General features: G+C 47.3%; 1 long non-coding RNA gene across 6 annotated transcripts in view; it reads left to right on the forward strand.

The window, feature by feature from the left end:
• The window catches only part of LOC106860581 (uncharacterized), a 154,964-nt gene that overhangs the window by 106,355 nt on the left and 36,168 nt on the right, over nucleotides 1-12,441 (forward strand). Inside the window, exons 5-6 of one of the 6 annotated variants that reach the window (XR_015808525.1) lie at nucleotides 3,777-4,261; nucleotides 7,042-7,176. The exons of 4 other annotated variants lie outside the window; for them this stretch is intronic. This is a non-coding gene — a long non-coding RNA (uncharacterized LOC106860581). The remainder of the gene's footprint in view (nucleotides 1-3,776; nucleotides 4,262-7,041; nucleotides 7,177-12,441) is intronic. One more of the 6 variants, XR_015808526.1, reaches the window with a different exon arrangement.

Here is a 12,441-nt window from a genome sequence, read left to right on the forward strand (position 1 = left end):
GCAGAGGAGATGATGCTGAGCTGCAGTTCTCTTGAATCCCACCACTGACTGAATTTTGCTCCATTAAAAACACAATTGCTTCACCAGTACCAGCACAAAAGTGCTACCTAAGGCAACAGACACAATAGTAGTTAGGAGGAATAGAGTATTTTCACAGTTTCTTTGAAGAATCCAATCTCCAGATTTCTGAGCCTAAAAATAAGGAACTGAGGAATGTTCTCTACTATGCAGAAAACGAGGAGCTGGATGACTTCAGTGCTGCATCACCTCACTGCATGCTTGCTATGTGACTTTTGCACCAGCTTTGTGTACAACAGCAGTTGTAGGGGCAGCCAAATGAGCTCCCTTTTCAGAAAAGGCCCACGTCAGAGGGTTATTAACTCGAGAGCTGTGACCTCTTGTGAGAGCACTGCTCGGTTGCCTCCAGATCTGCAAGATCTGTGTGAACGTCACCTTCTTTTGCATGCGAGGTTTTTTTTGCTCTCCCTCTTTGATATAAATACATTGAGATAGTTATCTTTAACTGTGCACACACGCATGCAAGCCAAACTGAACACTGGCACAAGCCATGTGTGCTTAAACCAGCGGTCTTTATTCAGGCAAAGCCCCTGTTGATTTTTCCTTGCTTCTGTAAATTCCAAAGCCTTGGTCCAAAGCTGGTAGTGCACATTTGTTTGTCTTTGTATTGTAATACTGATGAGCAATCCTTGTAATACAGCTACGTTTATTTACCAGTAGAAATGTGCAGAACTGTGATAGGTTGCTAGTAGGTTATTATTGATTTTGTTCTTTTTATTCCTGCAAAAATGACTAGGCTAAATGCTACATTGGACCAAATAGAACCTCTCTTTTTTTTTTTTTTCTTCTGCCAGAAAATGAAAATGGTCTTTTATCTGCTGAAATCTCCTAATTTGGGTCTAATATTGTATCACACATGCTCCAATGCACTGACAGGGCTAGATTACATCTGTGGCCAGTTCAGTTCCTACTCAGCACTTTCTTTGCATCTTGGCAAGAAAATATTACAGTTTTTCCCCGTCTTCCCTATGTACTAATTTCATATGAAATGCATGTTTAGACATTTTAAAGGCAGTTTTGATCATACAGCATAGCTGAAGCAAAAAATACCAAACCAAGCCCCAAACCCAGAATTAAAAAACTCTAGTAGGAATGTCTCAGAGGAAAACCTAGAAAAACAGGAGGGTTTTTCAGAGGAAAGTTGCCTTCCCAAGAGTGCTTATTGGGTCCAGTTCTTGTGTTCTTCAGATAAATTCAGACGGGAAGAGGTGGACAGGAAGAGCTGGGATGGGAAAGCCTGGAGCAGCAGGTTGCTTTTCAGCCCAGTGCAGGTGTATCAGGGAGGAGATGGATGACCTGCTGAGACAGAAGGATGCTGATGCTCCAGGAGCAAATGGATCTCAGCTGTTATGGTGGTAATTAGGCTGAACATAAAAAGAAAGTTTCTAATTTTTGGGGAAGCTTTTTAATAAGAGTGTTGGGATTAAGGTGTTTGGTTTGTTTCTGGACAGGGTTATGTGTTTGCCTGAGGTGGATGCTTATGGAGTTTCTACTTCAGGGAGGCCCTTCTCAATCCTATTTAAAAAAAAGGGGAAGAAAAATGTGTATATGAAAATAACTTTGAGGTTTCTGGCGAGATTGAGTTGGCATGGTTTTATTTCTAAATGGCTATCCCCATACAGAGTCTGTGCTCCAATGAGGGAATCAGTTTTATTCCAAAGCTGATAAAATTCAGAGAATAGCTGTATGAGGTGTGGTTATGTGTCCCTTTTCACCTGGTGTGAGTGTGCCCATGCACAAGGGTTGGTCCTGCTGCCTTTACTCTCTCAAACTGATTTCTGTCCCATCCGTGCTGCTGGTGCCTGGGTGCATGGGATCTTGCAGCACTGCAACACTAGTTTGAACAAAATTTAACCCAGAGGAAAAACAACAGCTTGTTCTTGATTGTGTCGGTTTCTGCACTTGTCTAACAAGAGCCTTTGTCCCCAGGCAGGCAAGGAAACAGGAGGTCACCCTGAGCAGTGCTGGGGGCGACAGTCTGAAATTGGCCCTGCAGTGGGTCCCCAGTGTGAGGGGAACATGGACCTATTTTAGCAGGTCCAGAGAGATGGTCAGAGGGCTGGAGCATCTCAGCTGTGAGGAAAGGCTGAGAGAGCTGGGGTTGTTCAGCCTGGAGAAGAGAAGGCTCTGGAGAGACCTTAGAACACGTGTTCTAAAGGGGCTACAAGAGGTCTATAGAGGGACTTTTGACAAGGACATGGAGTGATAGGGGAGTGGCTTCATACTGAAAGAAGCTAGGTGTAGTTTGGACATGAGGAAGAAGTTACTTTATGGTGAGGGTGGTGAGATGCTGTAACAGTTTGCCTACAGAAGTTGTAGATGCCCCATGCCTGCAGGTGTTCAGGACCAGGTTGAATGAGGCTTTAAGCAACCTGGTCTATTGTGCCTTGAAACTATCCCTGTCCATGGCACTCGATTTAGACAAGATGATCTTTAAGGTCAGCTTCCAACCCAAACCATTCTGCAATTCTATGAAATGCTAGCCATGACAAGAGCTCTTCTTTTCCAGTCCCTTCCAGGTAGGAGGAGACAAAGGTGGACATCTCAGGCTTCATTGTTGGGTGTAGAGGTCTTGGGGTTTGGTGGATCTGTGTTGGTCCCCATAGCTATGCCCTTGTGCCTCTTCCCACTTGCAGGCAAGCTGACAGAAGCATTGTGCCCACCCTGGGATCCCCTTGTCCACAAAGCCTCACACCTGGACTACAAGAACAGCAAATGGCCTCCTCTGTTCTGGCAGGAGGCTGCATGGCAGTCTGTGTGAAACACTTCTGAGAATCAGCACAGGGTGATTCATACATGGGGTTTTCTCTCACTTTCTGGCATGTGAAGTTGGGGAGGTATTTAGAGTTTTCTCCCCTCACAGTCCCCGCTCTCCACCTCCCCTCTGAAATCTCTGTGAGGCACCCATAACCCCTTGGGAGACCCCTGGGGTATTTCCTCCACCTCCCCAGCAGCGATTTCTCTGTGAGAAAGTTCTCTAAGGCTTGGCCTCAGCTGCTGTGGCTCACCAGATTCTACGAGGCACAGGCAGGCAGCGAACACAAAGGTTGCATATGGCTGGGTGCAAAATAGCCTGTGCAGTCATTCAGGGTTGCTTTAATCAAACAGACTTGAAAGAAGGTGTCTTTATCTTTTTCTGTCATTATTTTCGCCACTAAATTATTCGCAATTTAGTTGATGTGCTTTAGTCAAAACAGAGGGATGTGAGGGAGCATCCCCCGTGTTCAGGATTGTTTTGCACCCAGTGCATGACTGGGTTGGGGTTTCCCTGCTGCTGGGGATATTAAAGACACTGACCCCAAGCAACTCTTCTGAGCACTGTGTCCTCACTTGAACAATCACTCACTGCCAAGCAATGAAGTGATGAGCACAAACCCTCAGACTGACAGGTCTGTACATTGGAGTCCCAGTCCCAAAAGCTGTGTTGTGTTCAGCCCCTGCCACAGGTGTTGGCTGAAGCATCCACCAGCAGGAAGGGTCAGTTATGGTTGATTTAGTGATACTTCACTCATACTCCGTATGGACCTTGATGTTTGTCTTGGGGTTCCTGGTGTGCGTGTTTCATCCAATGACCCCCAAACCACCTTTCTCTCTGCCACTTTGGGTGCTGTCTTGCTGATCAGATACCATCCCCTACATTTTATTTCTTTGATAACATGTTCTGATAGGTTTTGTCTTCCTTCTTGTTTTCTTCACAGATTTATCTGGAAAATATGACTGACAGGAGCAGCTTACTCACCATTAGATAAGTATTGCAGATGACTCATGCTGGAGTATTGATAGCTGTGCTGCTGAGATGGATATTCTGTTTTATAACAGCTGTAGTGTGATGCCAAGAGCCAGCAATCTTAATTTAACTATCCATGCTTTTCTGTGAACGTGCTTTGGGTCTCTGGCACTTTTTCTCATTGGTTTGTCCATCTAAAGGGTTCACAGAGGAAGTTTTGCTTCCCTGAGTGGGTACAGGGTATGAGGCATCTCATGTCACCTTGAAATGAAAGCTAGTGTTGAAAGGCTGCAGCTTTATAGCTGTTCTTCAGGACATGCTGAAGAATATTTTGTCTTTTTAACAGATGCTATTAGTGACTTTCCTCGATTCTTTGGGTTTTTTTGTTTTGTTTGTGTTTTTTCAGAGCCGTTATGCCCCTTCTTCAGCAGAACAAACCAGAAGGTGCAGAAACAGGTAAGGCAGCTGCTGTTGCAGCATGTTACTTTTGAGTCATTAAGAGCAAAATACTGGCTGCAGTAAAGTGCAAAAAAAACCCCCACGTTGACTCAATGGCAAGTGAGAGTTGTACCCAGTGTACTCAGCTCCATGAGAGTCCCTGGAATTGCTACAGTCAGGGACAAATTTGCAGGCTACCTGAGAGCGTGGGTCTGAACCTCCCTCTGCATCCAAAACCACTGGCCTCAAGCTGTGTGAGATTCAAGAAGTAATGAGCATGGGCTGGCAGGGGACTGAGGTGGCTTTAGCCAGACAGCAGTGAGGGAAAATTTGAGTTAAAAGGAGAAACTTTTCAAGGGGGCATTGCAGCGAGGGCCATGCTGCCAGTGATGGCTCTGCCTGATGTACCTACCTGTGTGTGGGTGGTGTCACTGGGGATGGCTGGGAGCCCACCTGTACCACACTCCTGGGCATCACCTGTGGTTCACACCATCCTCAAGCTGCTGAGGATGTTTGGTTTCCATGAAGGTGCTGGGCCATGACTGAGAAGCTGTGGCTTGAGCAGTGTGTCCCTTTCACCAGCCCTTCCAGTGGGGCAGTGGAGGTGTGTCAGCTGCACCTGATTTCTCAGCAAACATGAGCCAGAGCCCAGGAAGAAAAATATGGTTTGAGGATCTGTGCTGTGTCCCAACAGCATGAGTTGTATCTCAGCATTTACTGTGAGGGTGGTGAGACACTAGAGCAGGTTACCCAGAGTAACTGTGGATGCCCCATCCTTGGAAGTGTTCAAGATTAAGCTGGACACAGCTCTAAGCAACCTGATATAGTGAGAGATGTCCCTGTCCATAGCAGGGAAGTTGGACTAGATGATACTTGAAGGTCCCTTACAACCTAAACCATTCTGTGATTCTATGATTTTGATACTTTGCTACATTCATTGGAGCTTCTGTTCTTCAGGCAGTTACGGCACTTTGGAGTAAAGAACTGGGTCCTGCTCATGTGTAAAATAAAAAACATCCCCACATGATGACTTGTAACATAATCTCAGTTATGTCCCTGCCTTGTAGAGTAGAAAATGCCTTTAAGGCCTCCTCCATTTAGGCTCTGCATCAGAGATATTAATTCACATGCTAAGAAACTACCTCAGGACTAAATTTTTTTAGAGTGATAATCTGATGTTGCTCTTGGTAGAAAGGAGTTTGGCTTTTGGGGATTGTGTAGCATCAGTTAGTGAGAGCAAGAGTCAGGACATGAGGAATTTACGAGTGTGTTCTTCCACTTTGAGCATATCCTCCTGCATTGACATGCCGAAAAAAGCCCCGAAACTCTCACAAATGCTCTTAACCATCACTTGGTGGAAATATTTGTGGAGTAGAGAAATGAGAACATTTGCCCCTTCCCAATTCACCTTGCATCACTGGGGTCAGGATGGCAGCTCAGGGGCAGGATCTGTGCTTCCCCGTGGATGGCCTCAGCTATACATATTCAAATCGAGCACCCAGGCATGTCACCTCAGTGCAGCAGGGGCTGACAGAGGCACAGGGGCTTTCCAGTCCTGCAGGCCATTATTAGTAAGAGAGTTTGTGTGTGGTGTGTCTTTTGGTTCAAGCTGTGAACTGCCACTGGGCTCTAAAAACTGCTGTTGAACCTTGGTAATTGTATTGCAAAAAGTTTCCGAGAAGCATAATAACTTCCCTAAATATATATCTAAATATATATATATATGTATTATGTCTAAAGATGCTTAAGCATTTGTTCATGCTGAAAGTTTGCTGACCCCAGTAGAGGTGATTTGTACTCTTGCCATCATTTGGGAAGCTCAGGCAAGTAGTGGATTAGAATAAAGAAGTGGTTGTTGGGGTTTTTCTTCTCTCTCTGTCAGTTTGGGATGGTGAATTTGGGGGCATCTTTGAGGGTTTGGTGAGTAGGTAGAACAATTTATAGCAATGTGAGTGACCTGTATGGTAACTTCAAGATTGTGCCAGCTGAGCAACTAGATCAGGGATTACAGGTCCCAGGGCACCTGAAGTCCAAATAGGTTTTTAAATCACACAGGTCATTTTAAAAGAGATAATTAAGTTTCTGAGTTCCTCAGTAGTGTCTACAAATGTTCCTGCAATGGCTCATGAAGCACTTGCAGTCTGTAACTTCTGCCAGAGGAAAATGTGCTATTAGGTGGAAATTAGCTGCCCATGTGGCATTTTCTGTCTTGGAGTCTCAGGGAGTTTTACTGAGATATGTTAATACAGCTGTGCTGAAGGTACTACTCATCTGCATGCTCTGATAACCATCCTCATGTGAAATGAATCCCCGTGGAGCTGTTTGAGATGTTGCTGCTCCTAGTTCCCAACCTACCTGGTTGCCAAAAGCTGCTCCCCACAGAGGCAGGGCTAGGGATGAGCTAATGTGCAACTGCACTTTGTCCCTTGCTCTGTATGAGCACAAACCCATCTTTGCCTACTGGGAGAACTGGAGCACCAGGTGGGAAGCTGAAATGTGGCATATCTATTCTGCCTCCCCTTCCTGGGGCAGTGGAGGATTAAAGGATGGAAATGCACTGAGGTGGAGGCAGTGACATGTCAGGTGCTGAAGTTAGGCTTTGAGAGCAATTTTACCCTCTGGAAGTGTCTGCTTTTTTACATTTGACTGGTTGGCAAGGTGGGAGTCATCTCATGGCACCCCCCATGTAGATGAGCAGTGCAGCCAGGGGAGATCTAGTCAACATTGTCTGTAGGGTTTAAGGTGTGATGGACCTTGATGAACAAATTGCACCTTCATCTTCCTTGGCTGTATGGCAGATTCTTCATCACCTGCAAAAACACCCCGTGCTGACTTGTTTGGATGCCAGGGCTGCAAACACCTTTCTTTGATGAGATGTGGCGTGCCCCAGCCAGCTCACTCCAGCTAGACACGATGCTTCAGATGGCTCTAGGGTGAGTGAGATGAATCCTACACCTGCTGGAGCAGTGCTCATGCCCCAGGCTGTGGTGGGCTGTTGGGGGAGAGGGGGGTGTTAAAGCAAGTTGACTGGGCCCTTCTTGCAGCAAGTCTGACTTTCCATCCATTTCTGGAGAAGATGATGGTCAGATCCAGGCCAGCTTGAAGAAGGGAAAACTCCTGTAGGTCACTTGCAGTTTGGCAGTGGCTGAGTCACTCACAGTCTGTGCACCCACTGCATTTGTGACCCGCAGATGTGAAGGGGAGGCAAAATAGGACTTGAGGGTATGGCACAAGAACAGTGTGGGACCTTTCCAGGAATAGTGTTCGAGGCAGTATGGGGACAGTAAATTCCTCAAAGATTTAATTAGTTTTGTGGCAACGGTTGCTTTCTGTCTTGGCTCAAGGATTTCATAATTTTAACACTTGCCTTCTGGAGGTCCACAGGCCATGAGAGCATGGGCTGATGGGCGCTTGGTGAGCATTCTTATTCTGGTGCACAGGTGTGGTTGTGCCATTGAGCTCTGGCTGTGTCTCATTCCAGGTCCCATCACCTCCCTTTTAGATGATCCCTGGTGCAGGTGTATGGGTCTGGCTCTGCCATCTGCTCTGGTTATGGTCACAGCAGATTTCCCCCCTGTAATGGGGGTTCTCCCTGTCTGCTGCAGAGCTTGAGCAGGCAGCTGCTACAGCTGACCCTGCTATTGCAGCAGATCTGTAGATGAATTATGAACAAGGAGGAGGGGAAGCACCTGGAGACACATCTGCATTGGACCGTGTCACACAGCTGTCCTAAGTGGGCAGCAAGCCCAGTCACTGGTCTGCACAGTGCCAGTGTCCTGCCATATGGCCTCACCAGCCTGGCTGCCTGTCCCAGGCAGGGTTAGCCTGTGCGAGAGACTGGTTCTTTGGTTTTGTCCTAAAGCCTTGATTGCTACCAGATCACTACAGTACCCTGAGCCTCCCCCAGCTTCATTTTTTCTTTTCATTTGGAGTTGCAGCCTGAAAACACTCGAGCTAAACCCTGTGCCCCAACGGCTGCTCATCTGAAAGTGTGGAGCCAGCTCGCAGCAGCTGCTAAAATAGCAGAACTGAAGTGGGGAATGAAAAGTGAGATGGTGATTAAGACCCAATTTCCTGTCGTGGCCCTGCAGTGTTGCTGCCGGCAGTGGAGACATTGGCAGCAGTGGTGTGAAATGTCTCAGCCTTCTGCCTTGGGCTTGCTGAGCACTCACACTGCCCTGTGCTGCTCACTTGTCTCAGTGCTTTGTAGATGTTAGTTTGGCTGAGCTCAGGGGGACGATGAGGATCCTGTTTAGGAAGGGGGGAAGGGTAGGGGGTCCATGCAGGCTGGTCGTGGCTGAGTTGGGGTTGGAAGCAGCTGTGGTGAGACCCAGGCCAGCCCTGAAGGAGACTGATGTTAGTTGCTTTGTGTTACCTGGAAGACATGAAAGAGTACACAGGATTTGGGAACACTGGGAATACTGATCCTCTGGATTTTTTTCTCCTGTCTCTGCCAGTAATTTTCCTCAGACCCACCATTTAGGACTGGGAGAGAGGAAGATGCAAGAAAGAGAAATTGCTGCTAAAGGGATAGTGAAGCTCCCTAGCTGATGATGTTTATTCCAAGGGCACATGGATTGTCCACGTGTCCTACTGTTCAGTTCCTCATGTACCTAAATGTTGTAAAAGAGCAAACACATTAGAATTAGTTTATCCTTTTGGACTTCTTGTATCAGAAGTTCATTCATGAGAAAAATAGAGTACAAAGATGACACTGAGCTGATGGCTTTTCTTCTAACATGCTCTATGTGTATGAGTGTCAAAGACAGCTTCTGGTTTCTTTCTTACTCTGGAAGTGCAAATCACTGCTCTCCTGTCTGTGCTCCAACAGCTCCTAGGTCTGTGTTGTAGAACCTGATGTGTTACAGCAGTCCAAACAACATCATTGTAAACTGTATCGTTACTGATCAGAGCAGTGATGTTCAACACAGAGATGGGAATTCCTTACACTTCCTCATCCTTTGAAGAAAGCCAGTGGGCAAAACCCACTGCAAAGAGCCCAGAGCCCCACAGACCATGGTGCTTGCTCTGCACTGAGTGGTTACCTCGTTTCTCTCTGTGTTTGAAAGTCAGAGCAGCTCCCATCACCCACCCCTCTTAAACTCACCAGAATCTCTCACTAACATTTGCTCTGCAAAGGAGAGTTACTGCTTAATTGGGCAGCATAAGCCACCACTGCTTGAAACTGTTGGCTTTTGCTGTTCCTGGCTTCTCTTGGGGTCACCTGCATCTCCTTCAAGGCTGCCCCTTCCTCTGCATTCATGCAGCACCCAGTGCCACTGGCATGGCTGGGAAGGCTTCTGCTGTACGAGGTCACATAACTGCCCTGCTCAAATCTGATCAGTTTGAAGGAAATGTAAACAGAAATGTAAATGTGTTTTTCACAGAGCAAATAGTTAGCACATGAGAGAGACACAGACAGTGGTGCTGTTGGGGAAGATGTGCTGTTTCACAGCAGCCAAAGTAATTGCCCTGAATTGGTATCCTCTACTGCCAACCCAGGAGCACTCCTCTGTTGATGTGCAGCCTGGGGCATGCATGGCCAACATGAAAAAGGCAAGGAAAGGGTCAGAGGAGACTGTTGATCCTGAGCCTGGCAGAGCATCACACATCATCTTTCCTGTGTGAGGAGGGGCAGTTTTCTTGTAGAGAAACGACTTCCTGCTTGCAAAGAGAGTCGTGTGACATCCTCTGACAGGGGGAGAGGGATATTTTGTACTCTTGTGGCACCTTTCATACCAGAGGAGTTCAAAGTGCTTTTAAGACTATTTTCATAGTTCTGAGGAAGGAATGAGCAGAAGATTTTGCATGAAATGTCCTTTTCTGCCAGGAGAACAGCGCCCAACTGCAGCAGCTGCAGTGCTGTGAGCCAGAGCTTTTCCAATGTACCAACTTCTGCTGGCCAGCAAAGCAGCACCACAGTGTCATTTCAGGAGTCTGGAGGAGGAGCTACCCAGAACTGTTTTGGGTATTTTAGGAGCTATTTTGAAGGAGAGTGGATTAAAGAGAGACAATAGGGCAGACATGGAAGGTAAACAGCTGCATTTTGAGCAGACAGGACAAGTATGGCTTTGAGGTGATAGCAGGGAACAGACTGCAGATAAATTGCTGTGCATAATGCCACCATACAGATACGAAACACTTCCCTCTTTGACAGAGAGATCTTTCATATCAATCTAAGGAGGAAACAATGTTGGTTGAAAGAAACAGCATGGGCTTGGTCTCCCCACTCTTGGGTGGCACCTGGTGTATTCCCTAGTCCTGGTTCCCCAGGCCGGCAAGGCTATAGAAAACATGAAGAATACGGAAAAACTATAAACTTTCTCCTAGGATCCAAGCCAGAAGACTGTTCTTCTGGGATGATCCAAATGTCTTTAACTCAACTCCTGCAACTGAGAATGCCAGTTTCGTTGGCATCTGTTAGTCACAGCACGGAAAGGCAGCAGGTTATGTCACCCATCCTGACTTCCAGGTGATGGTCACAGGGCAGGGAGGCCATAGCAGAAGTAGAAGATTTGGTAGAAAAGGAAAGATCTGCTGTAGTGAAGAGACGTGGGAGATTGGACAGGGTGATCCCAGTGTCCTTGTCACTCTGTGGAAGAGGGCAGGTGTGGGCAGCTCACCAGTGTGTCCTGATGTCACTGAGGATGGCATGCAAATGGCAGCTCTTCTTCCTGTGGTCTTTGGCTGGAGCTCTGTGGCCATCCACTAGCCTATCTTGGATGGCTTCTCCAGTGTGATCCCATGTTCATGACCACATCTATCAAGCAGTACTGGCATATGGTGTAAGTTGGGAAGCACATAGGAGAGCAACCAGAGGAGACCCTGGCTGGCATGAGCCATTTCCAGTGGTCTCCCTGCTGCTTTCTGGCTTTGCTCAGTCTGGTGGTGGAAGGTGTGCTCCCACCTTGCAGTGTGTCCAGTGGCTGCACGTCACACTTTGATGTGTGCCCTCCCTTTGCCAACTATGCCAGCTTAGCTTGCTTGCCAAGTCCATGTTCAGCATGGCAGGTGTCAGCAGCAGAGCCAAAGGATTGCCAGGGTGTGTTGGATTCTGTTTGCAAAGCCTGCAAGGAGGTGGATAAGGTAATTTTGTCCAGGGCAGGGGAGGAGGAAAGAGGCATAAGGAGTGATGCCATGAGGATTTGTTTCATTCCCTTGAGGAAAATAAAGCATCTCAGCAACAACTTGATGATTTTGGAGATCTTTTTCAACTGTAATGATTCCGTGATTCTGTGACAGTAGAGCATCAGGGAAATAAAAACTGAAATAAATAAGAGATAAAAAACTGAGATAAAGAGAGAAAAACTATCTTGCTCCTTAGCAACCTTTTCTTGCATCTCTCCTCGCTCAATCTCTTTACTACCAACAGCAGGGAATAAAAAGGCAGGAAAAAAAGCGCCACAAGATGAGTTTTGAATGGATGCCAAGGTTGATTTAATTAGATGTATTGAATTCGTTAACTTCTGAACGACGTGGCTGTCATGCAGCACAAGTGACGAGCTGCGAGCGGCGACGGCAGCGCGGCACCGGCCTGCCAAAAGGCTCAGCAAAGCAGAAGGATTGACCTACTTCCCTGGCTCCATGGAGAGCACAGGCGAGTGCCCTCCACTTGCTGCTGCCGTGCTCCCTGGAGGGCTGTGCATCCCTCTGTGCAGGGGACAGCTCACTGGGCTGGGGGCTGCTGGCCAGCCCAGCATCGCCCGTCATCTCTAGCACGAGCCCGGGGCTGGGTAAATGTCCGTGTGCCCTTGGGATGCAGCTCGCTTAAAGCAAGGGCTCCTGCTTTGTGTACTGACTTCTGTCTTCTGCCTGACACTGATTTTCTGCTTCTCCCATCCAGTGCACCCTTAAAAAAATACCAGTGTTCTCTGATAATGGGCTTAAATGCTGTTGCAGCTGATAAGGATGATAAAATCACCCATGCACACTGCCATGGCAACCTACTGCAATTGCTCTTCGGTCTTGATGTGTCTGCTCTTTGGTGTGCGTGCAGATGTGTGGGTTTGGTAGAGACTTGGCCTGGGAATCACCTGAATGTGGATGATTTGTTTTCTGTTGTGAGCTCTGACATGGATGTGGAGCCACTGAACGGGTCCTTGTCTTGCTGGCCACTCTCAGCGTGGAGCAGAGCATGCTTGCTTCCCCTTGCACCTTGCTGGAGCCCTGGCAGTGCAAATTGCATCTCAAAAGATTTC

Source organism: Sturnus vulgaris, chromosome 1 (genome assembly GCF_052056855.1).
Source record: "Sturnus vulgaris isolate bStuVul1 chromosome 1, bStuVul1.hap1, whole genome shotgun sequence".
Taxonomy (NCBI): domain Eukaryota; kingdom Metazoa; phylum Chordata; class Aves; order Passeriformes; family Sturnidae; genus Sturnus; species Sturnus vulgaris.